Source organism: Sus scrofa, chromosome 17 (genome assembly GCF_054392235.1).
Source record: "Sus scrofa isolate SSC_HxYL_T2T_F1_AM1 chromosome 17, Sscrofa_HxYL_maternal_Yorkshire_Landrace_v2.0, whole genome shotgun sequence".
NCBI lineage: Eukaryota > Metazoa > Chordata > Mammalia > Artiodactyla > Suidae > Sus > Sus scrofa.
In genome coordinates this window covers 52,135,771-52,155,195 of record NC_139399.1, presented here as the reverse complement: position 1 = coordinate 52,155,195, position 19,425 = coordinate 52,135,771, and the positions used below count along the sequence as shown (strand labels likewise).

The 19,425-nt window shown below is 41.3% G+C and overlaps 1 long non-coding RNA gene across 2 annotated transcripts in view; it reads right to left on the bottom strand.

Annotated features, from left to right (window-relative positions):
- The window catches only part of LOC110257407 (uncharacterized), a 131,131-nt gene that overhangs the window by 3,986 nt on the left and 107,720 nt on the right, over positions 1-19,425 (bottom strand). The gene's annotated exons all lie outside the window — the stretch shown is intronic.

Genomic DNA, 19,425 nt, shown 5'->3' with positions numbered 1-19,425 from the left:
AAAGTAATAATTACGTGGATACACTTTTTACAAAGTTGATCAAGAAAAAAAAAAGAGATAAGCCACAAATAATATTCTCACTAGATGATAATTAATATACAGCAAAGGTTTTTTTTTTAATTATAAGAGATTCTTAAAAATAACTTTAGGATGACATAAAACATAGATACAAGAGGAATTTTTCTATAAAAGTATAAAATGCCAAAATTGACAGAGAAAAAAACAGAAAATATGAATATGTCAATAACTTTTTTAAAGTGAATCATTTGTCAAAATTCTTCTACAGCCTCCATAAAAAAACATACTAGGTGCAGACAGTTTTATAATCAAATTTCACCAAACCTTCAAGAAACAGACTATATAAAACAGAACATTAAAATTCTTTCAAAGAAGAGAAAAGAAAGGCGCTGGGCTATTTTTTGAGAATATATTAACCTTGATTTTAAAACCAGATATGGATAATTAACTAGTCAGCTTTATTGCCGTGACAACCCAAAAATCTCCATGGTTTACATAAACAGATTATTCCTCACTCATATACATGTGGACTACAGGTCAGCCGAGGCCATGACACAGGCTGTATCTCTGTTCCATGTGTTTTTGCATTTGGGGGCCCAGGCTAAAGGAGCACCCCCTATGTGGCACATGCTTATTTGGGAGATAGAAAAAAAGAGCCAGAGAGCTAGTAAATATTTGTAATGCCTCTTAAAAATCTCTTGGTTTAAGCTTGGCTCTGACACAGTCACTTCCACACATAGTTTCAAGATCAATCTTGACAAAAGTGAAGGTAGAATTAAATAATTCTTAACAATAATGCAACTCTCCCCAGATAGTATAAGAAAAAAATAGACCACTTATTAATATGAATATCCTAAACAAAACAGTCAATTGAATCTGACTTTTCAAAATATTAAATATCCTAATAAGTGATCATATACAGTTTATGCTGGGAATTTTTGCAAGAATGCTTAAAAGCCAGAAAATGTGGCAATGTGATCACATAGGCACAGCAAAAGGTAAAAACATACATAATCTCAATAATTACAGAAAAATGTTCAAGAAAATTCAACAGACACGCCTACAATTTTAGCAAAAGAGAAATACATTTTTTAATGCAAAATGTAAAATAATAACAATAAAGGGTATAATAAATCTTTTGTTTGTTTTTTTCTTTTTGCCATTTCTTAGGCCGCTCCCGTGGCATATGGAGGTTCCCAGGCTAGGGGTCAAATCGGAGCTGTAGCCACCGGCCTACGCCAGAGCCACAGCAACACGGGATCCGAGCCACATCTGCGACCTACACCACAGCTCAGGGCAACACCGGATCCTTAACCCACTGAGCAAGGCCAGGGATCGAACCCGCAACCTCATGGTTCCTAGTCAGATTCGTTAACCACTGCGCCACGACGGGAACTCCTGTTTATTTTGTTTTTGTTTTTAGGGCCACACCTGCAGCATATGGAAGTTTCCAGGCTAGGGGTCAAATAAGAGCTACAGCTCATGGCCTACACCACAGCCATAGCAATGCCGGATCCCTAACCCACTGAGCAAGGCCAGGAATAGAACCCATGAATACTAGTCAGATTTTTTTCCACTGCACCACAACAGGAACTCCCATAAACATTGTTCTTCATGGTTAAATTTCAAGAGAATTTTCATTAAAATTAGAAACAATACACAAACATCTATTATTCCCCCTTCTTTTTCTCAAGATCCTAGTCAATTTAATAGGTAAAAAAAAAGAAAGAAAGAAAGAAATATTTGCTACAAGGATTGGAAGAATAAAAGGCAAAATTTTCATTATCTGCCTACAATTTGATTGCTACCCTAAAAATCTCAGGAAATCTGAAAACTCCTAGAACAGATGAGATATTTTAGTTCAGTTGGTTAACCTAAATTCAAGTTTTAAAATCCCACTAGTTATCTTTATATACCAAATATAACCAAATTGGAAACTGTATAAGAGAATTTTTTTTAAAAATTGGAGTTTCCATCGTGCCTCAGTGGTTAATGAATCTGACTAGGAACCATTAGGTTTCGAGTTTGATACCTGGCCTTGCTCAGTGGGCTAAGGATCCAGCGTTGCTGTGAGCTGTGGTGTAGGTCGCAGACGTGGCTCAGATCTGGTGCTGCTGTGGCTCTGGCGTAGGCCAGCGGCTACAGCTCTGATTAGACCCCTAGCCTGGGAACCTCTATGTGCCACAGGTGCAGCCCTGGAAAAGACAAAAAAAAAAAATTACATTAAAAATAAAAATAAAAATAAAAATTGTACTCACATAAGTCAAAAATCATAAGGTACTTGGGAATAAATCTAACTGAAAAAAGTGTGACTTTATTTTAAAAATTACAAAACAGGGGTTCCCACTGTGGCTCAGTGAGTAACAAACCCAACTACTATCTATCAGTATGTGGGCTCAATCCCTGGCCTTGCTCAGTGGGCCAAAGCTCTGGAGTTGCCATGAGCTGTGGTGTAGGTTGCAGACACAACTCATATCTGGCATTGCTGTGGCTGAGGCATAGGCCAGAAGCTATAGCTCCGATTTAACCCCTAGCCTGGGAACTTCCATATGCCACAGGTGCAGCCCTAAAAAGCAAAGTAATAAAAAAAATTTTTTTAAACATACTAAAACACTTTTGAAAGCCTAAATAAATGGCAAGCTATATTATGTTTGGGAAGGGGGACATATCTAAAGGATGTTAGTTCTCGATAATTTAGAATCTCCATGTGATTCTAATTGAAATCCAAATTGGGCTTTTCATGGAACTTGTGCTAATTCCAAATTCCCATGTAAGAGCAAAAATCTAAGCATAGCCAAGGAAATTCTGAGAAAGAACAAGAAATGAGGAGAGTGCTTTACCTTAGAAGACAGGAAAGATATGGTTAAGCTATAGTAACTGGAGCCATACAGTATTGGTGCGGGTGTAAAACTGTGGTCCCCTAGAATACCCTAGAACAGAATGCATAAAAGCAGACCTACCTATGTAGATGAATGAAGTATAGGAGAGCATTACATATCTATAGAGCCATTCAACAATTTGGGAATGATTTGAATTCTGCATGAAAAAAAATATATCTTCATTTCATGCTACACACAATTTTTTAAATTTCAGGTGGATTAGAAAACTAAATGTAAAAGGTAATTTTTAGAAGAAAATGTACACTCTTTTTGAACTCATGATTGAGAAAAAATTTCTTAAGAGAGAAAATGCACAAACCATAAAGGAAAGACTGACAAATTAAAACCTTCTCTATGAAAAAGATACGATAAACAAAGAAGATTAAACAAAGTGGGTACAGCTATGTATGATACAAAGAGCCAACCACGAATTAATTCCCAGAGTATGTAAAGAACATTTACAAATCAATAAGAAAATACACTCTTCAAATATGATGACCCCTAAAGCAAAAGCTACAATAGAAGGTGCCCAAAATTGCAGGTGCTAATTTTTGACCAAGCTATTTCTTACTCTGGCACCTTTATACTCCAACACAATGAGGCTCAATTTGCTAGAAGCGATAAATGCCCACATCAATCAGAAACAGACAGAAGTTTGAGATAAGATTTGAAATGGAGTAATTTGGTGTTGCTGGAGGACAGGGTGAGATTAAAAAAAAAAAAAAAACAGATACAAGAAATGAGAAAGCAGTGAGGAAAGCATGGCTAAAATAAACAAACAAGTAAATTCAGACTCCAGGGAAAGATGAGAGTAGGCTTATTGACAGATGCACCTGAGGATCAATAAGTTCATCAGAAACATCTCTGCCCAAACCCAAGATGGGAAAATTAGCTTAGCAGCAGTGCCTTAAAGAAAAATTTCAGAGTTTGAGACAACAGTGAGATCAACAAGAACCAACAGCGGGAGATCACTATCAATAAGCTAAAGCCACCTTGAGCTACATATCAGAAATACAGTTCATAGGAAAGGAGGTCAAAGCTACTGTCTTCTCCTCACTAATCAGACCACGCTTGGAAATTGGTGCTCCATTCAGGCTGCCCACTATGGGGAGGACACCTAGGAAAGTTGACTTTCCCATCAGCAAATGTTAAAAGCCATCCCCACTGAGCGCATATGTATTATAAATCTACCGTTTGTTCATCAAAGTACTAGGTACTGGAATTACAATGGTGATCAGGACATGCATAGTCTCCACCTTTAGAGACTAGAGTGTGGCAGGTAGAGGCAAATGGAGAGAGTTCAACAAGGCTTCATTGGAATGTGTGCCATTTTAGGACAAGGGGAATACATAAGATGCAAAGGGAACAGAAGGAGGGGCATTGCATCGGTCAACTTTAAGTTTTGCTGTTGTAACAAGCAATCCCTAGACTCCAGTGTTTAGTTCTCAGCCTTATCAACGTCCATTAGGAGTCAACTGTGGCTCTGCTCTGCCTGCTCTTTACTTTAGGACCCAGAATGGAGAACCAGGCTCTATGCCAATCTTGTATCAGAGGGAAAAACACACTGGCAGAGCCATGCAATAATTCTTAAAGCTTCTGATCAGAAGTGACATATGTTTTTTTTCTATCACATTTAGGACAAATAGGCTTACAAAGCTAGCTCTTGTGGCAGTTAGATGGAAATAAAATCCTCTTGTAAGGGTGGATCTCCTGGGGAGAAACTCTAAAGGAGGAGTCAGTAAATATTTTGAAAAAAATAAAATCTATCAGTGTAAGAAAAAATAGAGAACATATATTCTTACATATTAATATATACTTACATACAATATAAGAAAAATGAATGCATATGCTCAGAAAAAAACACAAATGTGCACAGCAGCAATATTCATAGCCAAAAGAAAATGGAAAAAAACTGAAATGCCCATCAAGAGCAGAACAGATCAAAAATTACATTGTATTCATAATGGGCCACACAATGGAATAACATGCAGGAAAAAAAACAGAGTGAGCTACTGCCCTGAACAACATAGATGAATGTAAGGAGCCAAATACAAAACGTGACTACAGCACAACTCCATTTATATGATATTTAAAAGGAGGCAACTCTGATCTATGGTGATGAAGGTCAGAATAGCAGTTTCTTTTGAGAAGTATCTGCTAAAGGAACATGAGGGGGCCTTGGGAAGGCTGGAGCTGTTTTATAACTTGACTTGAGTGGAAGTACACATAAAACGGGTTCACTCAAGTATATGTATTTTTTCCAGCCTACGCCACAGCCCAGTCACAGCAATGCAGGACCTGAGCCACGTCTGCAACCTACACCACAGCTTGCGGCAACGCTGTATCCTTAACCCACTGAGCAAGGCCAGGGATTGAACCCGAATCCTCATGGTTGCTAGTCAGATTCATTTCCACTACGCCACAGTGGGAACTCCTGTTATCTTCCTTTTTAAGGAAGGAAAAAATCTCTACCATAGACCCCTAACCTGGAGAGATGGGTTCTCTTAGTGAAGCCTTGCCAGACAGAGTTACTTATAAACTCAGACCTAAAAAAATGAGCAGAAGTTATCCAGGTGGCTCAGAGGAACACACTGCAGGCAGAGAGATGCATCTACATGACTCCTGGGGGACCAGAAAAGTCAGGGCACAATCAAGATGCTAAAACACTTTCTAAAAGGCCAGCATGTCAGCTGCCAAGGGAAGTGCTGAGAGCCTTGACTGGAAAGGGTCAGACCCTGCAAAACTTGAGGGGAATATTAAGAATTCTGGGCCTTCGCATGAAGAGCACAGGGCACCCACTAAATGGTTTTAAACAGGGGAATGACATAGCGGTGTTTTTATTTTCGAAAGAATCACCCTGCCTACAGGAAAAATGAAGTCTAAAAGATGAAATAGAAGCTGAGGAGCCAGGTAGGAAACTGCTGCATTTATCTCAGCCAGAAGGAGTGGGGTCCAAAACAGAATAACTGTTGGTAATGGCCACATGGCTTTTTGTCTTCTTTTCTATGCCAATTACTTAATGGAGGTAAAAAGAAGGAACTGGATTCAAGAGACATTTAGAAAGAATTGATAGGACTACTGGATGTCATTTGGTGAACAGCAAACAGCTAAAGAAACCAGAGTTTATTCATTCTGGATGGAAATATGCAAAGTGCCAGCCCAAATAGGAAAGGTTGCTGTGTGGAAGAAGCACAAATACTTGGGTAAAACCAGAGTCGATGGGCAAAGTCGCAAGGAAGTGCCTTCTCCTGTCTATACTGTAACAGTCAGGCTAACAGTCATCACCACATGTAGTACCAGGAGGTACCAAGCAGAGGCTGGATGATTACCTTGCAAGGATTCTGTGGAGAGGAGCCAAGTGAAGGCTGGACCAGCTGATCTCGAAGGTCTTCCAATGAGAAAAGTACTATAAACAACAGGTAGTTCATTTATCTCCTGTGAAGCTAAGATTTCAGGTCTGGCTGCTGCTGCTGCTGCTATTTGCCACAACTTATATAATGAATTCTGTGGTCTATGCCCATAAAAATATGCCAAACCTACCTTAATTCCTGTATTTCCATGAACGTGTCGGAGTATATACTTTAATTATCTTTTTTTTATATCTTTAATATACTTTTAATTATCTTTTCCCCTGTGATTTTTGTGAACTTCGTCATCTCAGGGACCACGTCTGACATTTCCAAGAACCCACCACATGGCCAGGTGCTACTGAGCGGAGGAATGGACTTTCTCTTTACTTCTTAAGTTGCATAGTATTCCCACTGTATGGATGTATCAACATGGAACTGTCTATCCCAGCGGTTCTGAAATCAGGTAGGGAAAGTGACACCCTCTATCACAAGAAGCTGCTACATTTATCAGATCTATTGCTTTTTGGTGAGAGCTATCAATCAAAAAGGATGATCATTGCCTTTTAAACAACTCCTAGAAATCAATACACACTGGTAAACAAAAACTGAGAACTTTCTTTTCTAAAAATGTGAAGTGGGATTGAGCTCTTGGTTGGAAATGCAGGTTTTTAATATTTAACACCTCGGAGGGCAATGCAGGTCTCAGCTCCTCTGACTGACAGCTCCTAATGACAGCAATAAACCAAGGTGCCCCCATCAGCCAAGCAGATGTTCTAAGTTGACAAGGCATCCAAATACTGCCCCAGCTGCTATCACGTCTGTTTTCCAAGTGCCAAACCTTGTTTAAGGACCTGAGCTATAGTATGTGTGTGCTTTATCACCAAAGAAATAGGTACATGTACAAAAGGAACATGTAGCCCAATAAAATCAGAAAGAGGACATTATCAATGTTCAGGTGAAGGTAGATAGCTGATGGCTTCACTAAAATACTTCAAAGCCAGTTCAGAATGAACTGGAGTGAAGGGAGGTGGCCAGAAAAAAAAAAAGAGAGAGAGAGGGATGTTGTAACTAAAGTTAATTACTCCTGTTACTATGGTAGCAACCCAGAACAAGCAAAGTTAGACACACATTCAAGGTGAATCCCAAACAGGGCCATGTGCTTGGGTTCCTTCACCAAGTAGCTGGAAGCAGTTATTTAACAGGATTAAATTCCACAGTTAACCCATCTTGACTCCAAAGACAATCTTCCTCTTTGGCTCAGGGCTGAAACAGCACAAGTGTTACTTGAATCCTAACATCTCTTACCCATGTTTACACCGACCATTCTTTCAAGATGTCCAAGGAGGTGGTGTCTTTTGGGGATCCCGCAGAAGCTGATGCTCAGATAAGGATGCCAGAGCAAGTAGTTTCGTAAAGCTCAGGAAGAAATGGAACCATGCAAGAGGGGTCACTCAGTGAGCAGTAGGCATGGATGGGGGCTAATATCAGAGACAGGGCACCTACACAGAGTGGGAGGGAATGAAGACCCGAGTCTCCTTTCCCACACTCTGCTCTCCTATCATGGGCCAAAGGCAAGGAGAAGCCGGAGGGTAAGGGAGCCCAGATAGGGCAATCCATAGATTATGTAGCCTCACGTGGCACAGAGCAGAAAGGAAACGTACATGTGGCAATCCACACACACACTGAGGTACATGGAATGATTGGCCAAATGGGACCTGCTGTATATATAGCACAGAGAACTCTACCCACTGTGCTCTGTGGTAATCTATATAGAGAAAGAATATGAAAGAGAATGATGTGTGTATAACTGCATCACTTTGTTGTACAGCAGAAATTACCACAACTTTGTAAATCAACTTTACAACGTCAGAAAATGGAAAAAAAAATCTTTTCAATTTTTTGCTTCTTTTTAGGGCCCCACGTGCAGCATATGGAAGTTTCCAGGCTAGGGGTCAAATCAGAGCTTCAGCTGCCGGCCTACACCACAGCCACAGCAACCCAGGATCCAAGCCGCAACTGCAACCTACGCCACAGTTCACAGCAAACACCAGATCCTTAACCCGGGATCAAACCCATATCCTCATAGTTACTAGTCATGTTCATCACTGCTGAGCCACAATGGGAACTCCAAAAATTTTTTTAATTAAAAAAAAAAAAGAAAGGAAATGTGCAAAATGGATTGAGAGGAGGGGTGCAGCTTGAGCCAGACATAAAAATAATCAGCATATCCAGGCTGACAGATAGGGTTGGGACAGTCTAACCAAATTTTAGTGTTTCCTTTGAAGGCCACTATCCCCCCTTTTAAAGGTTGTAAAGGAAGATGTGCTGAGAAGGACACATTTCTCAAACCCAGCTAAGACTGAGGGTCCTTACAAGCTAGAGGACAGAATTCTTAGAAGCTGACCTCTCAGCCACTGCAGCAAAGCAGAGAGCGCTTTAATTAAAAGCAGACCTTCCCATGCTGCCACCCAGCTTCAAGCAGTCCTTTGGTCTCCAGCTGCCACCCTGAGTCACAGAATATATTCCAGCCACAGAGAAACAAAGCACAGCTGCCGCTTCTTGGTACCCAGGGCCTCTTGCTATCCACCCTCCTGTCCATTTTAGGGGGAAAAAAAGAAACATCCATGAGTGACTTGAGGCTATTTAATATAGCCCCCAGATGCATTGATCATTTTCCCCATTGTCTTGACCTTTGATTTCACTCAAAAGGCATCATTAAAATAGGACCCTCTCCATATATGCCTGCAAAAGCTATGCCAGTCTGGCCCAGAACAATCTTGATCTGTCTAGTGCAAAACCCAGACACCACACAGCCTCCCAGGGTACAGAAAGGTACAGGTGGAGGTGACGGGTACAGAACGCTGTGACCATTACCCCGGCTGCTGTTTAAAGGCAGCTTCCCCAGGTGCCACCCATAATTAGCCAGTCTGCTCTGCTGAGAACCCTATCAAAAGGAACTGGACGGGGTGATTTCTGAGATTGTTGTTTCTCAGGAGTTCTGTTACCAAGAACATACAGAAAATCACATTAATCAGGGAAGGGGAACTTTGGACGGAAACGTGGCAGGAGTCACTGCAAAAGCAGGCCCCAGGGAAAAGGCCTCCCCCAGTCCCAGCAAATGAGGTAGAACCGTGTGCAACCCAACACCAGAATGCTGTCCCTTTGGCTGGTTTTTCAATCCCTGGTTTAAAAGATTTGATTTATTAAAGTTTTAAGACTTTAACCTCATAGATGAATTTCTCAGCCAACACTGATGAATTTCTCCCATCCATCATGAATATAATGTGATGCGGCTCTTGCAAAGTCCTTGTGCCTCCAACTTTGTTCAAAAGTAGGTGGAAAGGAATGAAGGGAAAATTCTCGGAATTGTGTAATCTCGGAAACTGGACATACTATACACACACACAACTAATATCCTCTAAGACCAGCCTCCTCCTATGTGGAGTAGAGGGGACTATAACAAAATTGCAGAAATATGCTGCCTTTCCTTGCTTGCTTACCATGGAAGAACTCTTATTTATCCTTCAAAACCTCATTCATACACCCTCATTCTAATCTCCTCTAAGCCTACTGTTGCACTGTTAACCCTGTGGTGATTTTTTATTCATATCTGTCCCTTCTAAACGCTGTAGAATCTCTGATTTTGTCACTCTACACTCCCAGAACCCTGGCACAGTGCCTGGCGTGTAGTAGGTGCTAAATAAATGCTTGTTGAATTAAATTGAATCAGCGGGCTTAGGTTCTAGCTCTAGCTTTTTATCCTTAAACAGCTTCTTCTCTTGACATCGCAGTTTCTTTAGGAGATCAACCATCTCCTACCCTGCTGTCAAAGTCAGCTCAGGCTGCTATAACAAAAATATCATGGCCTGGGTGACTTAAACATTTATTTCTCACGGCTCTGGAGGTTGGAGAAGTTCAAAATCAAGGTGCCTGCAGATGGAGTTTCTGGTGAAGGCTCTCCTGTCTTGTAGGTGATTGTCTTCTCATTGTTTGCTTATAGGGGCTTTCCTCAGTGCATTCATTTGGAGAGAGCAAGACCTGTCTTCCTCTTCTGACAAGGGCACCAGTCCCATCAACGGCCCCACCCTGATGCCCTCAGCTAAACCTAATTACCTCCCCAAGTCCCCATTCCCAAATACCATTGCCCCGGTGGGGGTGGGGGGCAGTCAAGGCTTCAACATATGAATTTTGAGAGCACTCAATCATTCAGCCCTTAACACCTGCCTACTTCCTAAAGCTGTTGTTAGGGTCAAAGAAGATGAGTTGGAGTAAATGTGACAATGGACTTTGGACCTCTGTTCAGGTGTGAAGGACGTTTTAAGGATAATTGCCAGAGTTCCCATTATGGCTCAGCGGGTTAAGGACCCAACATAGTATCCATGAGGATGCGGGTTTGATCCCTGGCCTCACTTAGTGGGTTAAGGATCTGGCATTGCCATAAGCTGCAGCATAGGTCACAGATGCTTGGCGCAGCATGCTGTGGCTATGGCATAGGGCAGCAGCTGCAGCTCCAATTCAGCCCCTAGCCTGGGAACTTCCATCTGCCGCCAAGTGAAGCCATTTAAGAAAAAAAAAAAAAAAAAAAAAAAAAGGATAAATGCCAAGATCAATGTCTAGTCTGATGTCTCACCATCTCCTTGACCTCCATAGTCAAGGCAAACTATACCACTTCATCTATCATAAAATGCTACTCACAAAGTCAAGCAATCTTCATTGATTGATGAGGAAAAGAGAAAATTTTTCTCCTAAAAATTTGCAGTCACTCATTCCCTAGAATTCCCTAGCTTGAACCGCAGATGATGAGATTTTCATTTTGCCATAGGATGTTTCACAGAACTCTTGTCCCAAAAAATGCTATCAGGTGATCCATGAAAAAATTATAAGCATAATAGATGGACTGCAGTCCCAAAAGGTTCGAAAACACTGGGTTAAATATAGGTCAATGAGTTTCTTTCCTGCAAGATATCTCAGAGCCTTCATTATTCAGAAAGACATTGCTAATCTTCAAAAGTTGGGCTAGAGCGTGATTTCCTAGGAGTTCCCACCATGGCACAGTGAGCTGGGAATCCAACTGCAGTGGCTTGGGTTGCTACAGAGGTGCAGGTTCAATTCCTGGCCTGGCACAGAGGGCTAAAGGATCCAGTGTTGCCTCGGGTATGGCATAGGCATAGAGCTGTGGCTCAGATTCAGTCCCTAGCCTGGGAACTTCCAAATGGGTGCAGCCATAAAAAAAAATGTGGGGTTTAGTGTCCTGGTTATATCTATTTCTATCAGTAAGAGAAAAGACTAAGTATTGAATTGGGGAATGAGTGAGGGATGGATCTTTAAAAATTAATTCTATACAGAAAAAAAAAATCTCATGGACATGGAGAGCAGACTTATGGTTACCAAGGGGGTTGGGGAGGGAGTGGGATAGACTGGGAGTTAGGGTTAGTGGATGAAAACTATTGCATTTGGAGTGGATAAGCAATGAGATCTTGCTGTATAGCACAGGGAACTATATCTAGTCACCTGTGATGGAACTATATCTAGTCACCTGATGATGGAGGACAATGTGAGAAAAAGAATGTGTGTATATATATATAAGCATAATATGTATTTATACACATGCATGTATATGTATGTATATATTATAAGCATATATATAATGACTGGGTCAGTTTGTTGTACAGCAGAAATTGACAGAACATTGCAAGTCAACTACAATTAAAAAAATTGTTTTAGGAGTTCCCATGATAGCGCAGTAGTTAACGAATCTGACTAGAAACCATGAGGTTGCGAGTTTGATCCCTGGCCTCACTCAGTGGGTTAAGGATCCAGTGTTGCCATGAGCTGTGGTGTAGTCACAGACACAGCTAGGATCCCGAGTTGCTGTGGCTCTGGTGTAGGCCGGTAGCTACAGCTCCAATTAGATCCCTAGCCTGGGAACCTCCAATATGCCTCGGGTGCGGCCCTAGAAAAGGCAAAAAGACCAAAAAAAAAAAAAAAAAAAAAAAAAAAAAGTTTTAAAAGAAAGAAAAATTAATTCTAGTCCTAGGTAACATTTACTAAGCCACCACCATGTACCATTCGAGATTCACAAGCATCATCTCATTTAACCCTCCCAACAGCCCTGTGGGTTAGGGAGCATTCACTCTCCCACCTGTCAGCCTTACCCCCTTTCTGCCATGCTGCATCAGCATGACGTTGCCAATTATTTTTATATTTTTTTCCTGCCTATGACTATCAAAACCTTTCTTGAAGAGTAGCAGTAGTGATGATAGAACAAACTGATATAGTTATAAATTCAAGAAGAGGGAAGACCTTAAGCTGAGATCACTGAAGCATTTGCTTCCAACCATAACTGAAGAATCACACAGTTGTAAGGCCTCGGCCTCAGCCTTTTGAAGGTAGGATGGATATATTGTGTTACTGCCATTCCATTATAAAGCCAATCCTTTGTTTTTTTGATGGATTGTCTATTGCTATAACTTCCTATGATTATTTTTCTTATTCCTTGGTACAGGCAAGTGACTTCTCCTTAATCGCCTATGAATAGTGAATAAATTCACCCTCTGAAAACTTTAGTGTTTTTATATGTAATTTATATTGTATAAGGAAACTAACAATGGACATTTGATCATATAAATGCAGCTCTAACACAAGTCCATTAGCCCCCTTTGCCCTAATTCCCAACAGACTTCATCCCTGATTTACATAGAAATTCTGCAGCCATTGCTCTCCTACCAGCCCCTAAAAATGGAGACTGTACAGTTGAACTTGCCCAGGGTCACACTGTCAGGAAATGCCAAAGCCTGAATTCTTCTCTTCCCTTTGCATAGCTCAACTTCTCAGGTACAAGGCAGATGAGCTATTAGCAGAGCCTGACTGTGAGGTCAAGGCCCACTCAGCCATGAGAGGATTTGGAGCAGAGACCTGCAGGGAGATTCCAACTGCCTTTCTCCTCTCCCATCCCAGTGTCAGGGGACCTTGCTGAAGGGCTCCACCGAGGCTGAGCCTGCAGCTAAAGTCCAGGGAACAGAAGCAGGTCTACCTTTATGGTCCAGGATACGCCTAACTGGCTTTAAAATGTGGGCATCTCACCCCTGCAGCAATCGCCCCTTCCTTACTCAGAATCCTGCTGTACGAAGATAGACTTCTTTCTCTACGCCTCTGCAGCAGCTGTGGGGATTTGGGGTTAAGTTTCCACATGAATCGGTGATAGTTACTTTTGAGTCATGACCTAGATACGGTGACTTTGACAGTCCAGATCGTAAAATCAGAAAGGCATTAAACATCGGGACGGAGTATTAGACACTAAAAGAAAATGCCTCTGAAGGTGCTGATTATCTTCAACAGAGCAAAACATGTGTATAGCTATTCCGCTGAAGCTACGACAAAGATGATATTTAAAAATTTCCAGAGAGCTGCCATCAGCGGGAGTTAATGGCATGCTACCTATTTTTTGTGATTTCACTAATTCAAGATGCGAAAAAAAGTCACTGACGTAATCTTTATTCAAGACCCTGTTATTGCTTTTACTTTGTGAGGGTAAAATTGTATTACTAGGGACTTTCAGAGGTTTGTAAATACCCTAGTTACCTGATCCTACTTTTCCCATGGATTTTTCAATTCTACAGTCTCCTACCATAAGGGTGTTTAGAACTATTACTTTTTGCAGTTGGAGAGAAACTAGTTAAACCTTTCTTCATGAATGGAACCATCATCAACCCAATCATCCACACCATAGACCTAGGATCCTCCTGAGAATTGCCCTGTAATTTCTTTCTTCCTCACCTCGCATTCAATCAGAACTACAGATTTACCTCCTTGACATCTAGTTGTTGACTCTGTCTCCATGCTGTCATCTGCACCGTGAAGGTGTTAGCTCATCTCTCATTAGATCTTTCCTCCAGGTCCCAGCCAATCTCCTGCCCCAGAGCAGATTTCTAAAAGGCAACCTGACCATGTCACTCTCCAGCTTAATACACATCAGGGCTTCCCTTTGCCTACAAAAGCCCATTACATGTCCGACTTAATGGGCCCCCACCTGTTCCTTCTGCTGCATCTCCCCTCACTCCCCCACACTCTCAATTTCCACCCTCCAGAAGTTCTCCTAGCTGTACCACCTCACCTCGCTACCCCCACCCTTAGTACCTTCTGTTTCCTTCTCTTGAACCCCATGCTCTCCCCCCAGGTCCCAGGAGTGGACTCCCAATGAAATAGATAGAAGTCATATTTCATAAGATTGTCAAGTGCATAATGAGCCTTCGGTTACTCACAACACAGAGCGGCCACTCAATCAGTCTTCCCTGAACCTGAGTTTCAGTAGGACTCTGAGACAATCAGGATTGGAGAAAGGAAGGGGCTAACTGGACTTGCTTCTTCATTACATGATGGAGAGAGACTACTAAACAACTCTGAGGAGAAAGCTCATTTTGTCTTTGTCATATCCGTGATTTCAAGCCCTTTGGTCTCCCTTTATCAGAAACTGTTAGTTATGCCCCAATATCCATTTTCCCCTTTTACTACAGCAATAGAAAACCTGGACTCTTAGTTGGGCATTTGGCCAACTGACATAAATATAACTGCTAAGCTCCCTTGGACCCAGATGTGCTCATATGTGAAGATGGTTAAGTCCTGATCAACAGGATGTGCACAGAAGTGGTATATGCAACCCTTAGTTCCTGTCCATAGAAGGAAGAGGCAGGCTTTGCTCCTTTTTTCTTCTCTTCCCAAAGCAGAATATGATGGTGGCAGCCGTAATGGGCCATATCAGACCATGCAGAGAGAGGCAGTGTCCTAGGAACGGAAGGACAGCAAGTATAGAGGTGTCCTGATCCCTGAGCCTAAGCAAAGAACAGAGTAGCCACACCGTTTTGGACTTTTATGTGAGATAGAGATAAACGTCTCAATTACTAAACCATTCTCATTTTGAATTTCTCCTAGAGCAGCCAAACTCTATCCCAACTAATACAATTTCAAATACATTCCCATTTGGCTTTTGATGCCACAGCTCCACATCTGTGGGGATGAAAGAGGGTCCTTCCTGCCTCATCCACTTCTCCCAAATCACTGCAGGTCAGTACCAGGGAGGTAAACCCTGGCTTTCCATCAGTAAGGCTAAAAATTATTAAAATGTCTGCAGAATTATATGCCAAAGACTTCTATTATTACCATATCACTATGTCAAAGTTGAAATGCATGTAAGATTTCTCCAGAGAGGCCATCCATAATGCATTGCAGAACTGTGTAGGTGTTTTATGAAATGTGTTTTATTCAAGCTAGGATATACAACACTAACATTATTGGGAAAAAAAAATTGAGGGTCTGGTTGTCTCCTTTTAATATAGTCTTTTAACAAAAAAAGCAACGTCGTATACATATTCAATTTAATTCAAAACTGTATTTTGCCCACTATTAATCTTGGGTGTTCAACGAAGAAGAAAGATTTCCTTATTATTCTTATATTCGTTTCTGACAGTTCAATTTCTCTGACTGCTACGCCACAAACAACCTCCACTGAAAAAGCATATAGCTAATTGCTTTGATCAAAATTTCATGCCAAATCTTTTAGATTCCATGTAGATCACAGCCTCTGAATAGTGACAGGTGGTACCAGAGCCCATGGAGCCAGGCTTGAGAAAATTTCTCCATCCAAAACATGGTACCCATTGGGAATAGCCTGGGAGCCTTAAAATCTACTGTGTTCCAGGTCCCCCTCCAGAGCTTCTGATCTCACTGATCAGGGATGCTGGGCATCAGCATGTGGGTGAAGAGCCTGGGGTGGGAGCCACTGATTGAACAGTCTGATGTGATATAAATAGAAGGGGTACAGAGCCTAGACAGATAATCCCTGGTTTGGACTGTTGTCTCTGCCAAATAGTTGTTGTGATTTTAGTTTCTTTGCTTTTTTATATAGTTTTATTGAAAGAGCCACTTACCACACAATTCTCTCATTTCAAGTGTACAATTCAATGGCTTTTACTGTATTCATGAAGTTATGCAACCATCACCACAATCAATTTTAAAACATTTCAGTATCAAAAAAAAACTTCATTGCCTTAGCTTTCACCCTCCTCACTCTCTCCATCACTCCTCAAGCCCTAGGCATCTACTAATCTGTTTTTTGTGTCTATGCATTTGCCTACTCTGGGCATTTTCTATATATGGAATCATACAGTATGTGGTCCTTGGTGTCTGGCTTCTTTCACTTCTCTCACATCATGTTTGCCAGGTTTATCTATGTTGTAGCCTGACTCCATTAGCATGAAAAATAAAAGAAAAATTTATCCTTTTACTGGCTGAATAATATTCCACTACATGGATATACCACAGTTTGTTGAGCCATTTGTCAGTTGATGGATATTTGGATTGTTTCCATGTTTGGACTATTATCAATAACTTGTGTGGATGTGTGTTTTCATTTCCTTGGGTATTTACCTTGGACTAGAATTGCTGGCTCATATGGTAACTCGATGTGGAATTATTTGAGGAACTGCCAGACTGTTTTCCACTTCTGACAGCTATTTCCTCATCTGTAAAATGGGGTGATAAAAGCAATGTCACAGTGTTCCTCTGAAGAGTAAATTAAATAAAACATGGAAAGTATTTAGAAACATGCCCAAGCATTAATAAAATCCAGTATCTAAATCAGGTGGGAAGTTAAAAAGACTAAGACCAGAGGAAGGAAATGCTATTTGATTCAGTTATTTCCACCCAGTGGAGGAGAATTTTTCAGGGTCTACCACCCTGAAACAATTATTGTCTTCTCATTTAATAATGATCTTTGGCTAGTTACTAAATTTTTTGAGCCTTGGGTTTTCCTTTAAGTCTGTAAAAGGGGTGTGATAAGGCTTACCTTCCATACTGACAGGTAAGGCTTAATGGAAATCACAAAATTAAGCATCTGGTACTTGACATGAAACCATCAAATTTTATTCTGACTTAGTTTCCCTTATAAGAATTAGAAAAGTGAAGGACAGAACTAGCAAAAGCTTTACCAAGTCATGAATGACAAAGCAAGAGTGAGGACGAATTCTCCAGACTTTAAGGTCACTACGAAGGAGAACTGCCCCAAGCTGCTGGGCTTCCTGCCTTCACCACCCCTTCAGAGACTAACTTCTGAGTTTAGTGGCATAAGGATGGGTCCCAAGAAGGGAATCTCACTGGGCTCAATCAGAGGAGAGAGGTCAGATGGCAGCCTAGGTCGACCAACTCTCTGCCCCACTCCATAGGGCTGGTCATCCCTCCTCGTGGCAAAGAGGAGTTTAGGACTGCAGGGAGCCCTCCTTAGTGAAGCCCAAGAGAAGAATATATCTGGCTTGAAGACTGACCAGTAACCTGTTACACCAGAACTTCTCAAACTTTAAAGTGCATATGAACCACCTAGGGAGCTTGTTACAGTCCAAATTATGATTCAGCAGGTCTTGGTGCAGCTCAAGATTCTGCTTTTTTTTTTTTTTAGAGCCCTACTGGTGGCATATGGAGGGTCCCAGGCTAGGGGTCGAATCAGAGCTGTAGCTGTTGGCCTATACCACAGCCACAGCAACGCAGGATCTGAGCTGTGTCTGCAGCCCACACCACAGCTCACAGCAATGCCAGATCCCTAACCCACTGAGCGAAGCCAGGGATTCAACTCATGTCCTCATGAATGCTAGTCAGATTCATTAACCACTGAGCCACAATGGGAACTTCCAAGATTCTGCTTTTTAAAAAAGCTTTCTGGTGGTGACCCTATTTTTCATTCAAAAACCACTTTTTGGCTGCCCCATGACATATGGATTTCCAGGGATCAGATTTCAACCACAGTTGCAACCCAAGCCGCAGCCATGGCAATGCCAGATCCTGAATCTACTGTGTAGGGCTGGAGATTGAACCTGTGTCCCAGTGCTCCCAAGACACCACCAATCTCATTGCACCATAGTGGGAACTCCACTTTTTTTTTTTTTTTTTTTTTTTTTTTTGGCCATGACTATAGCTTGCAGAAATTCCCAGGCCAGGGCCAGTGATCAAACCCAAGGCACAGCAGTGACCACACCAAGTCCTTAACCACTAGGCCACCATGGAATTACAAAGACCACATTTTTGAGAAGCAAGATATTAGATACTCCCTGTTTGTTTGTTTTTTTCTTTCTACTCAAATAAAAAAGACCCAGCTGTGCAAGTGCTAGGAAGCAAAAAGACACAGACAGATTTAAAGAGAAGCAGGAAGCTGGCTGGAGCTCTAGTGTCTGCTCTTGGCCCCAAAACAGTGGCAGGATATACCAATGTCAACATCCTTTTTTTTTTTTTTTGTCTTTTGTCTTTTTAGGGCTGCACCCATGGCACGTGGAGGTTTCCAGGCTAGGGGTCCAATCAGAGCTACAGCTGCCGGCCTACATACACCACAGCCACAGCAACGCCAGATCCTTAACCCACTGAGAGAGGCCAGGGATCAAACCCGCAACTTCATGGTTCCTAGTAGGATTCTTTTCCGCTGTGCCATGATGGAAACTCCAATGTCAACATCTTTGTTTGGATGTTGTCACTAGAGTTTTGTAAGATGTTGCTGCTGTATTATTCCTTCAACTCTGTATCTGTGCTATTTCTTACATGCAAATGCAAATCTATATCTCAAAATTTAAAATTTTATTTTTAAAAATCCACAATAAAAAAAGTGAATGACTCTAATGAGATGGTGACCAATACTTTGGTAATTAAGTTTTCAATACTATGCTTTCAACAACAACAAAAAAAAGGACTCAGTCAAGTTGTTGGTAAACAGATCATTAAAAGTAGTTTTTGATGATTAAAAAAAAAAAAACATGAGAAAGAAAACTGTGATTCAGAATTGTACTCAAGTAAAATCAACATTAGGTGTAATAGAAAGAAACAGGTTTTTTTAAGTACTTAGATTTAAAAGTATGTCACACTTATTTACAGTCAGAAACATAAAAGTCTGTACAGTTCCCGTTGTGGCTCAGTGGTTAATGAACCCGACTAGTTACCATGAGGTTGTGGGTTTGTTCCTTGGCCTCGCTCAGTGGGTTAAGGATCCAGTGTTGCAGTGAGCTGTGGTGTAGGCTGGCAGCTACAGCTCCGATTTGACCCCTAGCCTGGGAAACTCCATATGCCCTGGGTGCGGCCCTCAAAAGACAAAAAAAAAAAAGTCTGTACATAATCATAGCAAATGCATTTGTTTCTAAATTTTGTAACAT